Genomic DNA, 15,817 nt, shown 5'->3' with positions numbered 1-15,817 from the left:
GTGTAAATTTATGGAGCAGGAGAAGTTGCAAGTTATGACAAGCAGGAAAACACCCATTTCCCTCCCAATCGGTTCCTGTGCTTTGCCTTCTCCGTGACTCATCCACAGAGAGGGGAAAGTGTTGGCTGGAGAATGTGTGTCCATTCTCCTTGGCAAAGATGGTTTGCATTTCATATTAATAAACTGCATTCTGGCTCATATGCGTCAGTATCACAAGCTTGATTGATGGGCATCCTGTCACCAAGAGGAAAAAAATCCACTGAGTCTTTAGGCTAAGGTCGACTTGAGAATGAGCTCTCCCATGGGAGAGATCAATGCTGCAGAACCAGTCTCAGAGGTAGCAGGGACATCTCTGGGAGCCATGGCAACCGGGGCCACATCCAAGGGCATTGCTAACAAGGTACAGGCATGGAGCGTCTCCCTGAATGTCTGCAGTATAGCTCACCATGGGGACCCTGACCTCAGAAGCCAGCAAGTCCAGGAGAACCCAGAAAAACTGGGCATCTGTGCAAGGAAGAAGAGGGGGTTTAAGGCTCACAGCCATGCTCCAAATGCCCTCCCACGGCACCTGATCTCTTTAAGCCAGATTTATGAGAGGGGGTTATCAATCCTGTCTTGGTTATTCCCCATCACTCCCAAAATCGCATTCTGGAAGAGTGTCAGCGTGTGAAGACAAAGGCACAAAGATCCTACGACTTCAACTCCCCACCGCCACCCCAGGGACAATTCTCAGTCAGCGCTGGCCTGAACGTCACTCCCTCACACCGCCACTCCTCATCCGGAAGTGCAGCCCACGCAGCATAAAGCAGTCCTACCTAGAGTCAAGCAACTCGTGTTCCTACTGAGAAAGATTTTGTTCCCTACATTAACTGTGAGAACTAAAATAGCCAAAACTGTAGTCTCAATTCCTAAAATTGAGATTCCAATAATAATCTTGCTCAGATTCTGGAAATCAGAACACGAAGAATCATCTCCTTCTATTTTTACATGTGACTAATTTCTCTACTCAGCACTATGCCAGGTTGTTGCTGTGCCTAGTTCCATTTGATGAGCTAGCATTCCTTCTCCCACCGATACTCCTTCACTGTTCAGCCCACTGTAGGCCAATGACAAAATTCTGCTTAAGTTGTACCTGTTTAGAAAAAGGGTAGCGAACACAATGCTGTTAGATACAAGCAGTTGCTGTGATCACAGACCATGCTATGGTTCTGGCAGGCTTTTGTTCTGACCACTAAAATTAAGGTCTGGGGCCAGTGTGATGACTTAATTGGCTAATCCTCCACCTTCAAGAACTGACATCCCATGTGGGCGATGGTTCATGTCCCGGCTGATCCACTTCCCATTCGGCTCCCTACTGAATGGTAAAATACTGGAGGGTGGCCCAAGTCCTTGGGACCCTTCGCTCCTATGAGAGACCCAAAAGAAGCTCCAGGCTCCTAGTTTCGGATAGGCTCCTGCCATCGCGGCCATTTGAGGAGTTAATCAGAGGATGAAAGGTCTTTCTGTGTCTTTCCTCTCTGTAAATTTGCCTTTCCAATTAAATACAAATTAAAAAAAAATAACAGAGAGAAAACATCACAAAATTTCTCCCTTCTTAGATAGATAAATAGATTAGATAGATGAGGTGCTACTTGCTAACACTTTAACAGCCTAAACTACCCAGGGAACTCACCATGTAACCTGTGGGTGCCTGCAGCTCACAGCCTGACTTCACGGAAATGTGGAAAGGCTATGCTGGCATCCTGCGAGGCTTTCATGGGCTACACCACAGAACATGACAACTGTCCTTGCCAATCTATGGCTGTCGCTGACCCCATGCACACGCACAACAGGAGAGGAAAAAAGTCAACCACAGTGAATTTCCAAAGCTCTCAAAAGCACTCCAGGACAACTTAGCATGAAAGAGTTTGTGCAATGGACGTCACTCAAGGTATTTCTGGCAAGTGCAAGAGTTCATGTGGGCTTCCAATTCCTCTGAGATGGTGGCATCAGGGACACGCATACTGTCACCTTCGACATAAAGCAGCCTTCTAAAGACGTAAGCTGGCACCACATCTGGCTCAACATCTGGAACAGCATCTCTTACAGGGGGATTAAACCAAGGTCATTCTGCACAGCAGGCGGGGCCGGGGGAGTTAAGTATCTCTTAAATTATGGCCCACCGGATTCCTTTCATAAGAAATCTCTGGCAAGCTGATTGAAAAGGCAGACTCTTAAAGCCTCTGGAATTACTAAAAAAACAGTTTTTACATACATACATACATAGATAAACCAATATTGAGCAACCCATTCAACTTGAAAATTCAGTATCTTTGTGTGTGTGTGTGTGTGTGTGATTTTTAAGTTATGTTTTTTTCCCTTGTTGTTTGGTTTGGCTTGATTGTTTTAGTATCTGTTTTTTTAAAACATGATTTTTCCCCTTCCACTATCTTCTGTTTCATGTTTCAGACTGGTGTGGACCTACTAGATTGCCATCACGATCCCCTCATGCATTGTTTCAGCTTAAAAAGTCATTAGTCCAGTTGACTAGCCAGAAGCAGAACTCGAGTTACACAACCAGCAACAAGCACTTCAGCCTTCATGAAGCACACAGCTCAGAAATCCCCCCACCTTTCCAAGTTCATCAGCAAGTTTAATAAACCAAACCATGCACTTGGATGGCTTTGGGCATTAAACAGTGGTTTTTCAGACTTCAGTTACAAACCTTCATGGCACCCATTCTTAGGTCAGGGCAGGACATGTTACCTCCATAGCAAGGACCACCTATCCACCCTCAACACCACGCAAAACAATGCAGTCAGCAAAGTGCACTTGCAGCCCAGCTCGGGCCCTCCCCACCCCAGCCACATCCTCTAGGCAAGAGCTTCAAAGCCCTGCTTGCCTTTCCCACCTAACCCCGCTCCACTCACACCAAACAGCCAAAGAGGGTAAACTGCTTCTCTGTGGTACCGCAAGTTCATAAACGCGTCTGACTTCACAGCACTTTGAGAAGCCAGTCTCCCCAACCTTTTCATTTTTTTCTCCTGGGCATTGCTCGTCTCACTTCTCCCCTGCATCTGCCGCCACACTTCTCTTTCTAGCTTTGTAACTGCCTCTCCTTTACCTTCACTTCCACCTTCTGGGGAAGCAGAATGAGACACCATGAACGCTTCCAACTCACGTGGTTTACACTAATGCCCTTCCTCCAAGGACGGTATTCCTTTGGCCAAAACTAAAACAACCCTGGCTCTGAGAAGTCCTTCTCCGAGGAGTGTCTGGGTCTGGAGTCGCAGTGTTATCCACAAGGCTTACTGGTTTTCTGCTCTCCCAAGGAATTGCCTCTCTAATCCTGCTTCAGTACAAATTCTCAAAGAAGGAGTCTGTGTGGGGGAGAAGAACACCTGAGAACTGGGGAGAGGATCAATGAAAACAATGCCTTTCCCCCACCCCACCCAACCCCAGCCCAGCCCAGGGCTTCTCACTCGCTCATGAGGCTGCCACGTGGTTTTGGTGTGTCTCTCCGATAGGTCTCTCCCAAGATCGACATCTCTAACTCAGTCAGCCCACAAATATTTATTGAGCAACAAATACTTATGAGCCAGTAATCAATCCATCTAGGCTCTGGAGCTGTAAACGAGATAAGGTCACAGCCTGGTGGAATTTCCATTCTAAGGAGCAAGATGGACAAACATGCTAGGTGAATATATCATGCTGGGGAGTGCTGAGTGAGAGCAGAGGAATCTGAGTAAGAAGATCAGAGGGTGCATGGTTGCTGTTTCACAGTCATAGGAAGGCTTCCTGCAAGCGGACAGTTCATCAGAGGCCTAAAGGAAAATAAGGAAGTTAGCCATCTGGGCACGTGATGGTGACAGAAACAGCCTATGCAAAGGCCCTGGGGCTACAGGTAAAAGAACAAGTATGTGTGTTGGGGAGGACATAAGCACTAGCATTAGGACCAGCCATCCCACACCCAATCAGGTCTTGAGTTTCTCCAGACTCTTTGTGGGCTGCACCCTGGAGCCCGCCCCCTCCTGACACCTACCAAGCTTGTTGCTCTCTGCCTTTGAGGAATGCTGGTAGAGGCATTTACCAGTCCATTTGATTTGTCAAAAACAATTTTAAAAAGCTTGAGTACTGAACACAAGCAGAAAAGAAAGCCAGAGGAATACTTCAGCAGGGCCTGTAAGGGACAGGAAATGTACTATTGTGTCACCAGCTAATGCCAAGGGCCATTCAAAAGTCTTCTTCATGACTCATCTCTATTTCAAGACCACCCAAAGCACCTGACGTCCTGCAGAGTTGCCTTTCTGGTTTTTCATGGCATTCCAGAGAGAGTCACATCCCAGGCACCCTGGATGCTCCAGACCTCAACGCAGAAGCAACCCTGAGCAAGTATCCAAAGCTCACCCTTGGTGTCACTGCATACTGACATCACCCAAGCAGAGGCCCCAGCCTGATTACCGGAACAGGCAACCTGCGTCAGAGCACGCCCCTGAGCCGCTCCTGTGTGAACACGGAGCCAACCCCACAAAGGATGACAATACATCCCATCTTCTGTACTCATTTCCCCCTACAACAACGATACCTATGTCCCCTGCTGGTGCAGCCACAACTCTGGAAATGACTCCCCATGCTTTCCTTATTTGCTGCAGATAAATTACTTTGTGTGAGAACTCCTTCTGGTGCATATCTTGATTGAACTCACCAAGAAGTGGGCCCACAGCATGGGGTGGGTTAACAATAACACAGAGAAAAGGCTCAAAGGTTGGCTATTTAAAAAAAAAAAAAAGAAGTCTGCCACCTGCCTACAAAAAATGTAGCCTTGAACTTACAGCCCCCCAGTTACATAAACTGGGCGACAATGATCCTTGAAACAACCTTGAAGAGCAGACCTAGAGTTGAGATAATGTGAAGAATCTGACCACAGAGGCCCTTAATCCTGACTGCTGCCAAACTCTGCAACCATAAAGGGAATATGGGCACTGTCTATCCCCGGAGTTCCCAACAGACTCTTAAAGAGTTGGTACTTAAAAGACACAACGCCTTCCAAAAATTCCTGCACGGTCCCATCTACTTCCCCTTGCCCCGTCGCCCTCAGCTCAGAGTGCCAAGCAGGGGGTACCCCAGTCTGCACACACTTAAACTACTATCTTAGGTTTCCCAAGCCCTCACCTTAAAGCAGCAGAGGCACAAGGCATCCTAAGAACTTGCCCTCAGGGAGTCCCAGGAGCTGTCCAGAGGCCCTCACTGCGGGGCACCACGGGGAAGGGGGGTGGGGAGGCGCTACGCCAGGCAGCTTTAGGTCGGCGCAGGTCTGGTCATCAACAACCAGATGCCAACTTCAAAAGGGCCCCTCGGCGGGAAGCCCGCGGCGGCCGAGTCCCCCGCAGTCACACACTTTGGCGCGCTCGCGAGAACACACACACTCACACATAGAAACACACACTCACGTACACACACACACACACACACGCCACCTCGCGCGCGCCCGCGGCACAGCTCAGACTTCTCAACACCACACACCAAGCGCACCCCCGGGCCCGGCTGAATTCTGTATTTCCTCTTCCTCACTGCTACTCCGGCGACCGCCCCCTCTCCGCGCGGGTTCCAGGCCCACTTCCCCAGAGGAGCGCCCGGTGCGGCCCCTCTCCCATTCCGGGTTCGCCATCGAAGTCGGACCCCCCCCACCCCAACCTCTCCAGAACGCTTTTCCGGGGGACCTCAGCTAACTCCCCAGGAGGCGGGTACTTGTACACCGGAGCCCTCTGCGCTCCCGGTTGCCCACACCGCCCTCTGGCGCCCCTCTGGCCCCCCAGCCCGGTAGTAACCCATCACTTCCCCCGCCGGGGAGCGCGTTCGCCGGGGGATTCCCTCCCATCGCCCGGCGCCTGAGAACCCCCGGAGTCCCCGCCGCCAGACGCGTCCCTCTCGCAGCTTCCCGGGTCTCCGACCCCAGAGCTCCCGATTCTAACCTCCTGGCCTCACACTCGGCGGTCCCCGACACCCCAGTGGCAGCCGCGAGGCGTGTCGGCGCCCCCTCCAGCCCGCCCAGGTGGAAATATCTCCGCGGGTTCCCGGGCCCCGGCCCTGCGCCTCAGCGCCTCAGCGCCGGCCACCCGTACCCCGGGTGTTCCTTCGGTCCGCCCCGCCGCCCGCTCTGCCCAGACTTCCCCAACTGCACGGCGCCCCGGGCGCGCCCGCAGCCCTCACCCGGCCGGACGCCGCGGCCACCTCCGCCCGAGCCACGGCGTCCTCAGGGAGGAAACAAAAGTGTCTCCGCGGCGTCCGGAGTCCCCCAGAGCAGGGCAGGGGGCCTTCCCCCTGAGCCCGAGCTCCAGCCCCCCTTTCCGGGCCGCGCTGAGGTCAACGAGCCGGGGCGCGGCGCCAGCCCGGCAAACTTTACGAACCTGCCCGAGGTCGCAGGACAGCGGCGGCGGCCAGGCTTCCAGATACCAGAGCTCTGGGCACCCGAGACTACGGAGAGGGGGTCCGGAGGGCGGAGAGAGGTCTGTCGCCAGGTTCCGGGCCGCGGCGGTGTGTGTGAGTGTGTGTGGCGCGGGCTCTACCCGGTACCCATCCTCACCCGCTTCTGCTCGCCCAGAACACGCACTTACACTCCGGGTCGTCCGGCTGCTGCGCCGCCGGCTGCTGCTGCTCTCACTTCCTCTTCCTTCCTCCTGCTGGCCAGAGACACATTTTGCATCTGCAAGGCATCCCGAGAGCAGCCGCGAACTCTCCTACCGAGCGGACGCTGCGGAGTTGCCGCCGCCGCTGCTGCTGCTGCCGCCGCCCCCAGCACCTGCGCCCGGACACGCGTGGTTGGCGCGTTCGCCTCCCGCCCGGGCTTTCAGCCTGCCCACTGCACTTTGCCTTGCCCGCGGATGTGGGGGTGGGGTGCCCACGACTTTTTGAAGTCCCCCTCCTTACCGGGAGGGATATATCACACACAGTGCGTGCCTCACATTTGCTATAAATATTATGTGTGCACGGGGCATGACTTCGCTGAGCTCACACCAGGCGTTTTGCAGGCACTAATTAACTCCGTCACCCTCATAGCGCCACCCCCGGGAGGCCCAGAGCGCGTGGCAATCTTTTTATATGCTTTCATTTTTTGGTAAGTGGTTCGGGATTTTTCAAGGGAAACTTCGGGGGGCTGTGTTAGAGCTACTCGGAGAGGCGGTTGTGTTGGCTTGGACGCTGCGCCTCTGCCCTTGAACGACGTGTCAGAAATCACAGCCGAAGGTTTCCCCCACTTCCATCATCACCTGTGCGTTGGCTGACCCACAATGAAACCACAGAATTTATTTCTGATCCAGTGAGCCGGGGACTCCCTCGTTTTTGCATAATTGTGCGTGAAACAAGACGTGCTACCTCCCAGTTTGGCATTTAGGAAAATGTAGCTAATTCATGCAAGCTTCTTGAAGCATTTTTAACGCAGAAATCTAGCACGACGTTAACTCCCAGCCCAGCAGGCTGGAGTGAGAATGACAGGGGTTGGAGGGTGGCAGGAGAACTGCCACAAATTCAGAAACGTCTACGCTGCTCTACACAAACAGGCACGAGGAGCTGCCCTGCACGCCCTTCTATCTGGCAAAGAACCCGGACTGTTGGCAGGGAGGCACTCGACACTAAGGTGGAAGGCCTAAAAGGCCCACTCGTCTCCACTCCCCTACCCTCACCCTCCCACTCCAACCACTTCTACCCCACCCACCTCCCCACCCCAGAACAGTTAAATGTTAACACTGGACTAATTTGCCCTTTTGCAGCCAAGAGCCTCAGACAGGTGTTGAATCCTGGACAAAGTATGTGGCTAGTGCTGAGAAATTCTATATGTGTAAAAAGAGCACAGAAAATAGCCTGTTACGTATATGTGGAACACGCCATTTCAATAAATGTCACTGCAACCGTTCGGATGTATTAGGTCACGTGGGTTAATGCAGAATTAATTGTAATTGTGTGTATGTGTATGTACACATATTTATAATTAATTTCTATACATATACACAATTACGATTAATTTCACAATTCTTTTCATTTTTCAACATGGTTCCCAGAAAATGTAAGCATATGCACGTGATTCTCATTAGTGGCTCACATTATATTTCTAATTAACAGCCTTGATCTAACATCTTATTACGTATGTAACTTAGGAGGCAGTATTAGTAGCAGGATGCCTGGGTCCAGTTCATTTTAAGCTAGTAACGTAAAACAGAATGATCCCAGGAAAGTAACCTCTTCATTCATTCCTCTATCAGTAATGATATGATAATAACAATCAACAGGGCAACTATTAAATAAGGTCATTTAATAAGCAGTCAGTAAATGAAGATTTTGTTAATAACGCCAGGAGACGCTTACCATGATCAGTACGAATTTGATCTACAACTCCCTCCATAAGGCACATCAGACTCTTAGCTCCGGGGCAGGCACTGTGAGCACAAGGGGATGTGAGCTGTCACAAGTGTCCCCTCTTTGCCCAGCCAAGTTCCCTGAAACCTTGGATGCCAGCTCTGCCCCCTACAGTCAACAAAGAGTAACTCCTGGCCTACCTTCATGAAGTAACGAGTCAAGACAGCCTCCAGATTCCATCTTTTAAGCATTGTCTTTGGAGGAGTAAACATTGCCAGTTGCACTAACTTCTCTTCATGCGGTATGGTTTCCAACCTCCTCATCTTAGTCATTTCTCCTCTGCAAGACACATTTCCAAAAAATGACCTTTCAAAAAAAATGGTTAAACTAACCATTAACATCCAGGTACAGCAACCCTAGCTTTCTCCCTTGTGGGTGGCAAGAACCCAACTAGAGAAGTCACTGCTGCCTCCCTGGATCTGTATGAGCACGAAGCAGGGGTGGGAGCAGGGCTAGCCTCCAATAGGAAACCCAGGCTCTACCTGGCAGAGTTCTAGCCAGGCCCTTAACCACCAGGCCAAAGGCCTCTCCCTGAATTTGCCTTTTCTACCACTAATGATTCAAATTGATTGAAGCTTTCCTTTGTATGTGCTCACAACTATTCCTTTTAAACCATTTGTTTTAAGAAGCAAGGTAGACCATGGATTCTGAGTCCTGTGAATTTATAGATGCATTTCTCCACGTGCTGCATAATTCCGTCACAAATCAACATCAAGTTTTCCCCACTTTGTAGCTGAACCAATATATTTCCTTTCCCCGTGTTAGAATCAGGCTCATGCTGCTCTGCTTCCTGTCTTCAAACATCTCTGGGAGCAGAGAAAGGGGCCTCCACTCCGGGAGGCTACCACCCCAGGGATAATGAGGTCTCGGCAGTAGGCAGACACCTGCCATCCAGAGTCGGCAGGCTCAACGCTGGACAAGCGGAGGGCCACAGAGGTCTGCTGTGACAAGCCTGATCCTTCATTAATGTAATGGACACAGAGTGCTTTCAATGTGAGTTTAAATGGGTAGAAGGAAGGTTATGATGGTGAAAGGGAGAAACCTGGGATGCTCTTGCCTGGCATTTGCCTTCCAACTGGGGAGACAGATTCAAAATGAATAGAGTAACAAGCAAATAGGATAATGTTAAGGGGAGCAGAGAAGGAGAGACTGTAGCATCATGTAGGGACAGAAGTGAGGACATCACCTGAAGGTGGAAAAAAGAAAAAGCCCCCCGGGGAAGCTCTGCTGGAGTTGAGACCTGAAGGATGAGCAAAGACAGAGGGGAAGAGAAGGAAGCATGTTGGCAATGCAGAAGTCACTTCGTATGAAGATCTGTAGAAACCATGGTACAGAAAGAATCTCAAAAACAGTTTGCACAGGCATTCAGCCTGCCACTCGAGATGTCATTTGTGACGCCCACATTCATACAGGAACACATGGGCTTGTGGCTCAGCTCTGCTCCGGAGTGCAGCCTCCTGCTCGGGTGCTCCTTGGGAGGCAGCAGTGATGCCTCAAGTAGGTGCTTCCCTGAATCCCATGGGTGACTTCCAAGCTCCTGACTCTGGCCTGGCCCAGCCCTGCAGGTGCAGGCACAGGGGAAGTGATGTAGTGAAGCATGCTCCCCATCAACCTGCTCTTCCTTCTTTGCCTTTCTTCTTCCCTTTCCCCTCCTCCCCTCCTCTCTTTCTACCTCTCCAAAACTAAGTAAGTAAATAAATAAATAGTTTGGCTGATATGTGACAGTGAAGTGTCAACATCAAATCTAAGAGCAATAGGCAAAAGCCAAATATGTAGGCCCTTAAAAACTCTCATCGCAGAATTTGGATATAATAAGGATAGGCACTTTGGATATAAGGAAGACACTGAAAGGTTTATGCCTTTGATTTTGTTTTGCTTTCAATGAAATGTTTTAAGCAAGAAATCGTTATGGTCAGTTTTACTTTAAAGGGTATCTATTGAATAGACATTAAGGAGGAAAATAAAAAATGCATACCCTTAGTCTGCTAAGGCCCACCATAACAAAATTCCGCCGCTTTGTAGCCTAAATGACAGAATGTTACTTTGCTAGATGGCTGAAGTGAGGTCAGGCTGCTCTCACAACTGGGCCCTGGACAGGGCTGCCCTCTGCCGACCCCTAGCCTACACACTGCCACCTTTTCACTGTGTTCTTTCACAGCAGAAGGAGCAACGGCTTGAAAGGGCATTAATCCCATCACGAAGGCCCTTCCTTCACGATCTATTCTAAAGCTAATTAACTTCCAAAGGCACCATCCACAAATACCAACATGTAGGGGGATAGGGCTTCAACGTACACATTTGGCCAGGGCAGAGGAACATAAACAATGAGTTCATAACGAACAGATAGGTGTTATAGCAGTGAAGTGAGGCCAGAGATGATGAGCATCTAAGATCCGCATGCATTGTAGAGTTGGGGAGAAGCAGGTCAAGTGCCACACAGGAAGAGGAGCATGTATCTAATGGATACTTATCCCAGGCTTACAATCAGTTTCTTTTGCCTTCCTGCCTTGACCCAAATAAACATCGAACTTGTTTGGTCTTCCTATAGCTTAATGTCCAATATACTCCACCAATATTTGTTCCCAAGTCTCCAGCTGAGTGGGAAAAAAATGAATGTGTTAACATTGCTCTAGGCTCTCTGGATTTAGTGCTTATTCACGCTCAGCTTTAGGCTCTCTGGATTCTGTGTTTGTTCCTATCCCTAGCTGGCTTTGGAATTCTGTTTTGTTTTTCTTTACATTCAGCTCATGTCTTCAGCCCGCTTGTCCTTGCTCCACTTTATCTCCATACCACCCAGGTAAGTAGTGTCTCCCTCAGGGGCAGAGGAGGTTTAGACATATGTCCTGTGTATTTTTAAAAAGCTGGTTTCTGTCCAGACATGCTATTTACTGCATCAGTACAATGCATTCTCTGGAGCTATAGAGATGGCTTCCTAGGGAAAATATCATCCCGTGATTTGGCATGAAGTATTCCAAGAAAAGCAAAGCAAGTGTCTTTTCTGCTAGCAGAGGTAATTTCTCATGTCATCAATGAGTGGAATCCGATAGAGAATGTCTGTCTCCAGGACCACTGCTGCTGGCTCAAGGTGCTTTCCTTCTGTGTTTACTAGTTACATTCTCCTGTAAGACTCCAAGAAGGATAGCACACACAGCTGTGTAAAGATCACAAACCAAGGCAGGGAATTTGCATGTCTGCAAACTTGACATCAAACAGGCTGATCTCACACCCCAGGTACTCTATCACCCCAATCAGCTTTCTGCAGCTTGACACTTGCACAAGTTTCTTCCACTTTCCTGTTTTCCCCTTTGGGGTTCATTATTCTGACCCTGGGTTCCATGGGCCTGATTCTTTTTCACTCTTTTTTATATCCTCCATAAACAAATTTCTTTCCCACTAGTTCCTTGTTTTCTATGAGAGTAAGCTCCTTCTATTCAGAGCAAGAGAATCCCTTCACACTTAAGGTTCAAAATGTTTTCTTAAACTAGAAGAAATTCCTTGTGTCCTCTTGCAGTAACCACCCTCCATGCACTCACCTAGTCCAGGCAATCAGCAATGTACTTCCTGTTCTTTACTAGAAATTAAGGTAAATAAAGTCAAAGATTGTATCCTCTTATGTCTTTTTTTCCCCACTAAGTTGGATATTCTTGAGGCTCATCCATGTAGGATATGTCAGGGGTTCACTGCCTTTTACTGCTCAGTAATGTTGCCTTATACGCATGTATCATAATTTATTTGTACATATATTCATTAGTAGTGGGACAGTTGTATTGTTTATAGTTTTTAAGTATTGTGAATTGAGCCACTTCAGTATTTCTTGTGGTTCATATATGAACATACATTTTAATTTCTCTTGGCTAAATGAATGTCCTATTATTTGTTTTTGTCAGTAATTTCATGAGAGTTACAACTTGTCAACACTCAGAATAATATAAGTGTAAAACGAGTATATGCTATCTTTTAGTGGATGACTAGTTGAACAAACTGGAATATTACTCAGGAATAAAAACGAATGAGCTGTCAATATCATAATTTGAGAGAATATCCATGAGGAGGCATCCTTGTGTCCCTCGTGGTGACTGTACCAGTGGTGCAACATTGTCAGTGTTCCAGCTGGGACACTATGATACTTTTCTATCAAATATAATTTTACCAATGGAAATTATTGGGGAAATAAAGTATTTTTGTACTATGTTTAACAGCTGCTAGTGAATATACAATTATCTCAAAATAAAAAGTTTAACATATGAGGACAAATGTTTTTACTCCAGTCCTGAATATTCCCACATCCTACATCGATTCCCAGCTCTACTCCTAACTCTGGCTTCCTACTAATATACACATAGGAGTCAGGGGTCACAGTTTAAAAAATTGGGTTCTTGCCACCTACACAGAAGGGGATTGAGTGAGTTCCTGGTCCCCAGCTGTGACCTGGTGCAGTCCCCACACTGCATCGGGGACTGAATTAGTAAAAGGAGATCTTTGAGTATGTGTGTCTGTCCTTCTTCCATCTTTTACTCTATTCACATACCCTAGGAGAATTACAATCCTATCTTGTAACTGTCCCTCCTGGGTCATCATGTAAGACCCAGAGGGTCTGTATGTCTGAGCTCAGGTTTTGGGCTTGCTCCTCCAGACACCCAGAGACTTAAAGAAATATGCTTGTCTTTCTGTTCGTTTTTTTGAAGGTGGAAGCATATAGGGTCTCATACTGATGAAAGGTTACTGTCAGCAATCCGAGGTGTATCATGACACATTTTTTCAAGATCAAAGCATCAATTTTTACAGTTCTCCATCAGTAACCTATGTTATTTGCCCCTAGCCATGACCTTATCTTCATTTTTAAAGTACAATGAGTGAGAGACAGAGAAAACTAAATGGAAGCAAATTTAAAGATGTTATAATTTTACTATTCATCGCTAATCAGACTTGAAATGGCCTTTAAGTCTTGTAGAAGAAAGATGATATTTGGTTACACATTTGGATAAAATTTAGAAGAGCACATTAAATTTCATGTTGATGAAGCAGCTGCCTGCATGACCACCATTGTAGTTATTTTCTTCCAAATATGTAGATTTATCTCCTTGTGTCTAGTACTAGGGATGAAACAAGGAAAGTAAGAAGACACAGAACTCCTTGGTTTGTTTTTGCTTGTGTTTTGCTTGAAGGAAAGAAACACTAAGTAACATTTTGTTTTCCCAGGAAAACGTTCTAAATGACCTTAAAGAAGGCTGGCCTTCTTCTGGGAGATACACTATGGATTTGAATTTAGGATAGGTTACATGAAAAACATAATTACGTTTTATTAATTACTCATAATTGAGATGATAGTCTCTTTAGTGTGCACATGCACTTATGAAAATAAGGAAGTTTTGTAATATCCAGGGGCAAAAATTCTATAGTTTATTCCAAAGAGACTAATTATGAATCAAAAGCATTTCATCATTTTAGGCAGTGGGTTGTAGGTATGTTATTCTTAATTAACATTTAAAAAAACTATTCTAGATGCTCCTTGTCTAAGTTTCCTCATTTGGGGAGGCAAAAATCAAGTTCAGAAAGAACTTTTAGTTGTGTTCCAATCCACACCAAACACAGGAAAGATCATTTTTCATTCCAGTTTTACACATGAAACAGTTTCTAAGAGGCCAAATTCACACACCTTCCAAGGGGGCATATTAGGATGGACAGCCCATCTCCCAGTTCAGAACTGAAGATGGCTCTGCTTTACCCAGCACTCTATGGCTTGTCCTCAGGGGACTGTGGAGAGCACTTCGATTCAGGTGCTTGCATCTGGGAGAAAGAGCTTTGTAGTCACAGAAGGGAAGCAGAATCGGCATCTCTGTCACTGACCTACGGAATGCTGAACTGGCACCAATTCCAACACCAGGCATGTATTTACAAGTGCCACTTGGGATTGAGAACTATGATCAATAAGGCCGGGCTCCTGTCTTATTTGACCAAAATTCTTACAGGAAGGAAAGAGAAGAACCTGCTGACTTTTTAAATGAAACCTTAAACAAAGCTTACCAGTAAACTGCTGTAAGGATAACCCTATGAATGTTGCCGAGGAAAGACGGTATGTCTGGATTAGTGTAAAGGTGCAGTTACTCATCTGCTTTTTGACTCTCCGCTTTCATCGGATACATCAGGAAAGCACTTCAAGGTGAATAAATACAAATTTGCATCATGATACTCCATCATTTCACAGTATCTCATCTAAAGAATTATCTTTTTGAATATGACGCTTTAAGTTTTTGCTCTGTTATTAATAACAATCTTTGCACTTATTTCGATACATCTTTAAATAATTTTCCTGCTATTTCTTTAACAAATTACTGGGAATAAAGTGGCTTGGTAAAAAAAAAAAATGGGTGTATCATATAGTACCACCAGATTCTCTTAGGAATGCATCAGAACAATGAAATCATGGCCAGTCTTCCTGCATGTATTCTTTCTCCACAAACTTCACCATGTATTCTCTGGCTAACGTTCTCAATAAGCTGTGGCTTCAAATACAGCATTTTAGAGGTTATCCGTTGTTTACCAATCATTCCAAACTCTGGATAGCATTTAATATCTCCCAGGACTGGACCGGGCTGGTTGGTTTGTTTGTTTTGTGTTTTTTTTGTTGCTGTTTTGTTTATTGGCTTTGTTTTGTTTTACAATTTTTCTCCTTCTTTTCTCTATGATTTCCAGGCTCACCAAACAGGCATATATGTTAATAGAGTGGTCTGTATTCCTTAAAGTCAGCTCTCCAAACTCCTTGAATTTAATATCTGCACTCTGTCTTTTCCTATTTTAACCTCTTCCTTGGAGAAATAATTGTCCACAATACTCCATTCTACATTTTAGTTTAAATCTGGATATTTAAACCTAAATATATACATAAAGCCATGTGAGCTAATACTAAGACACCATGGAGGCATTGCCTTCAACAGTGTTTGACAGAGCAGGGAGAAGGGGGAAGGCAATGGGCACAGTGCCCACCCCATATCTGAGTGACTAGTTCAAGTCCCAGTTCCACTATCGATTCTGGCTTCTTACTAATGTCTACCCTAGGAGACAATAGGAGATAGCTCAAGTAATTACATCTCTGTATTTCAAATGGAAGATGTGAATAGATTGTCAGTCTTCTGTCTCTGGTCTGTCCGGCCACAGCTGCTGTGGACATTTAAGGAGAAGCCAATGCATAGGAGGTCGTTGCCTGGCTAAATCTCTCTCACTCTGGCTCTCTTCCTTACATATGGATCTAATTATGTCACTTCTGTTTTATTTATTGATTTATTTATTGATTTATTTATTGATTGATTGATTTATTTATTTATTTTAAGCCTCCACTATTTCATCAGTATGAATCACATATGGTACTTTATAGCCCTTGCTTTCAGTGCCATCGGCAGCTACTGTAACAAACATCTGTCCAGCAACTGTG

At 46.7% G+C, this 15,817-nt stretch overlaps 1 protein-coding gene across 2 annotated transcripts in view; it reads right to left on the bottom strand.

The window, feature by feature from the left end:
• ELMO1 (engulfment and cell motility 1) overlaps positions 1-6,583 on the bottom strand; it is a 489,334-nt gene extending 482,751 nt beyond the window's left edge. For both annotated transcript variants that reach the window (XM_040964657.1, XM_040964658.1), the window contains exon 1: positions 6,387-6,583. The gene's annotated coding sequence lies outside the window, so the exon portion shown is untranslated. The remainder of the gene's footprint in view (positions 1-6,386) is intronic.
• Between the last annotated feature and the right edge of the window lie 9,234 nt (positions 6,584-15,817).

The sequence above is a fragment of the Ochotona curzoniae genome, unplaced genomic scaffold (assembly GCF_017591425.1).
Source record: "Ochotona curzoniae isolate NIBS_2020 unplaced genomic scaffold, NIBS_Ocur_1.0 scaffold_3835, whole genome shotgun sequence".
Lineage (NCBI taxonomy): Eukaryota > Metazoa > Chordata > Mammalia > Lagomorpha > Ochotonidae > Ochotona > Ochotona curzoniae.
The sequence above is the reverse complement of the archived record's forward strand: the minus strand, read 5'-3'. Positions and strand labels throughout refer to the sequence as shown.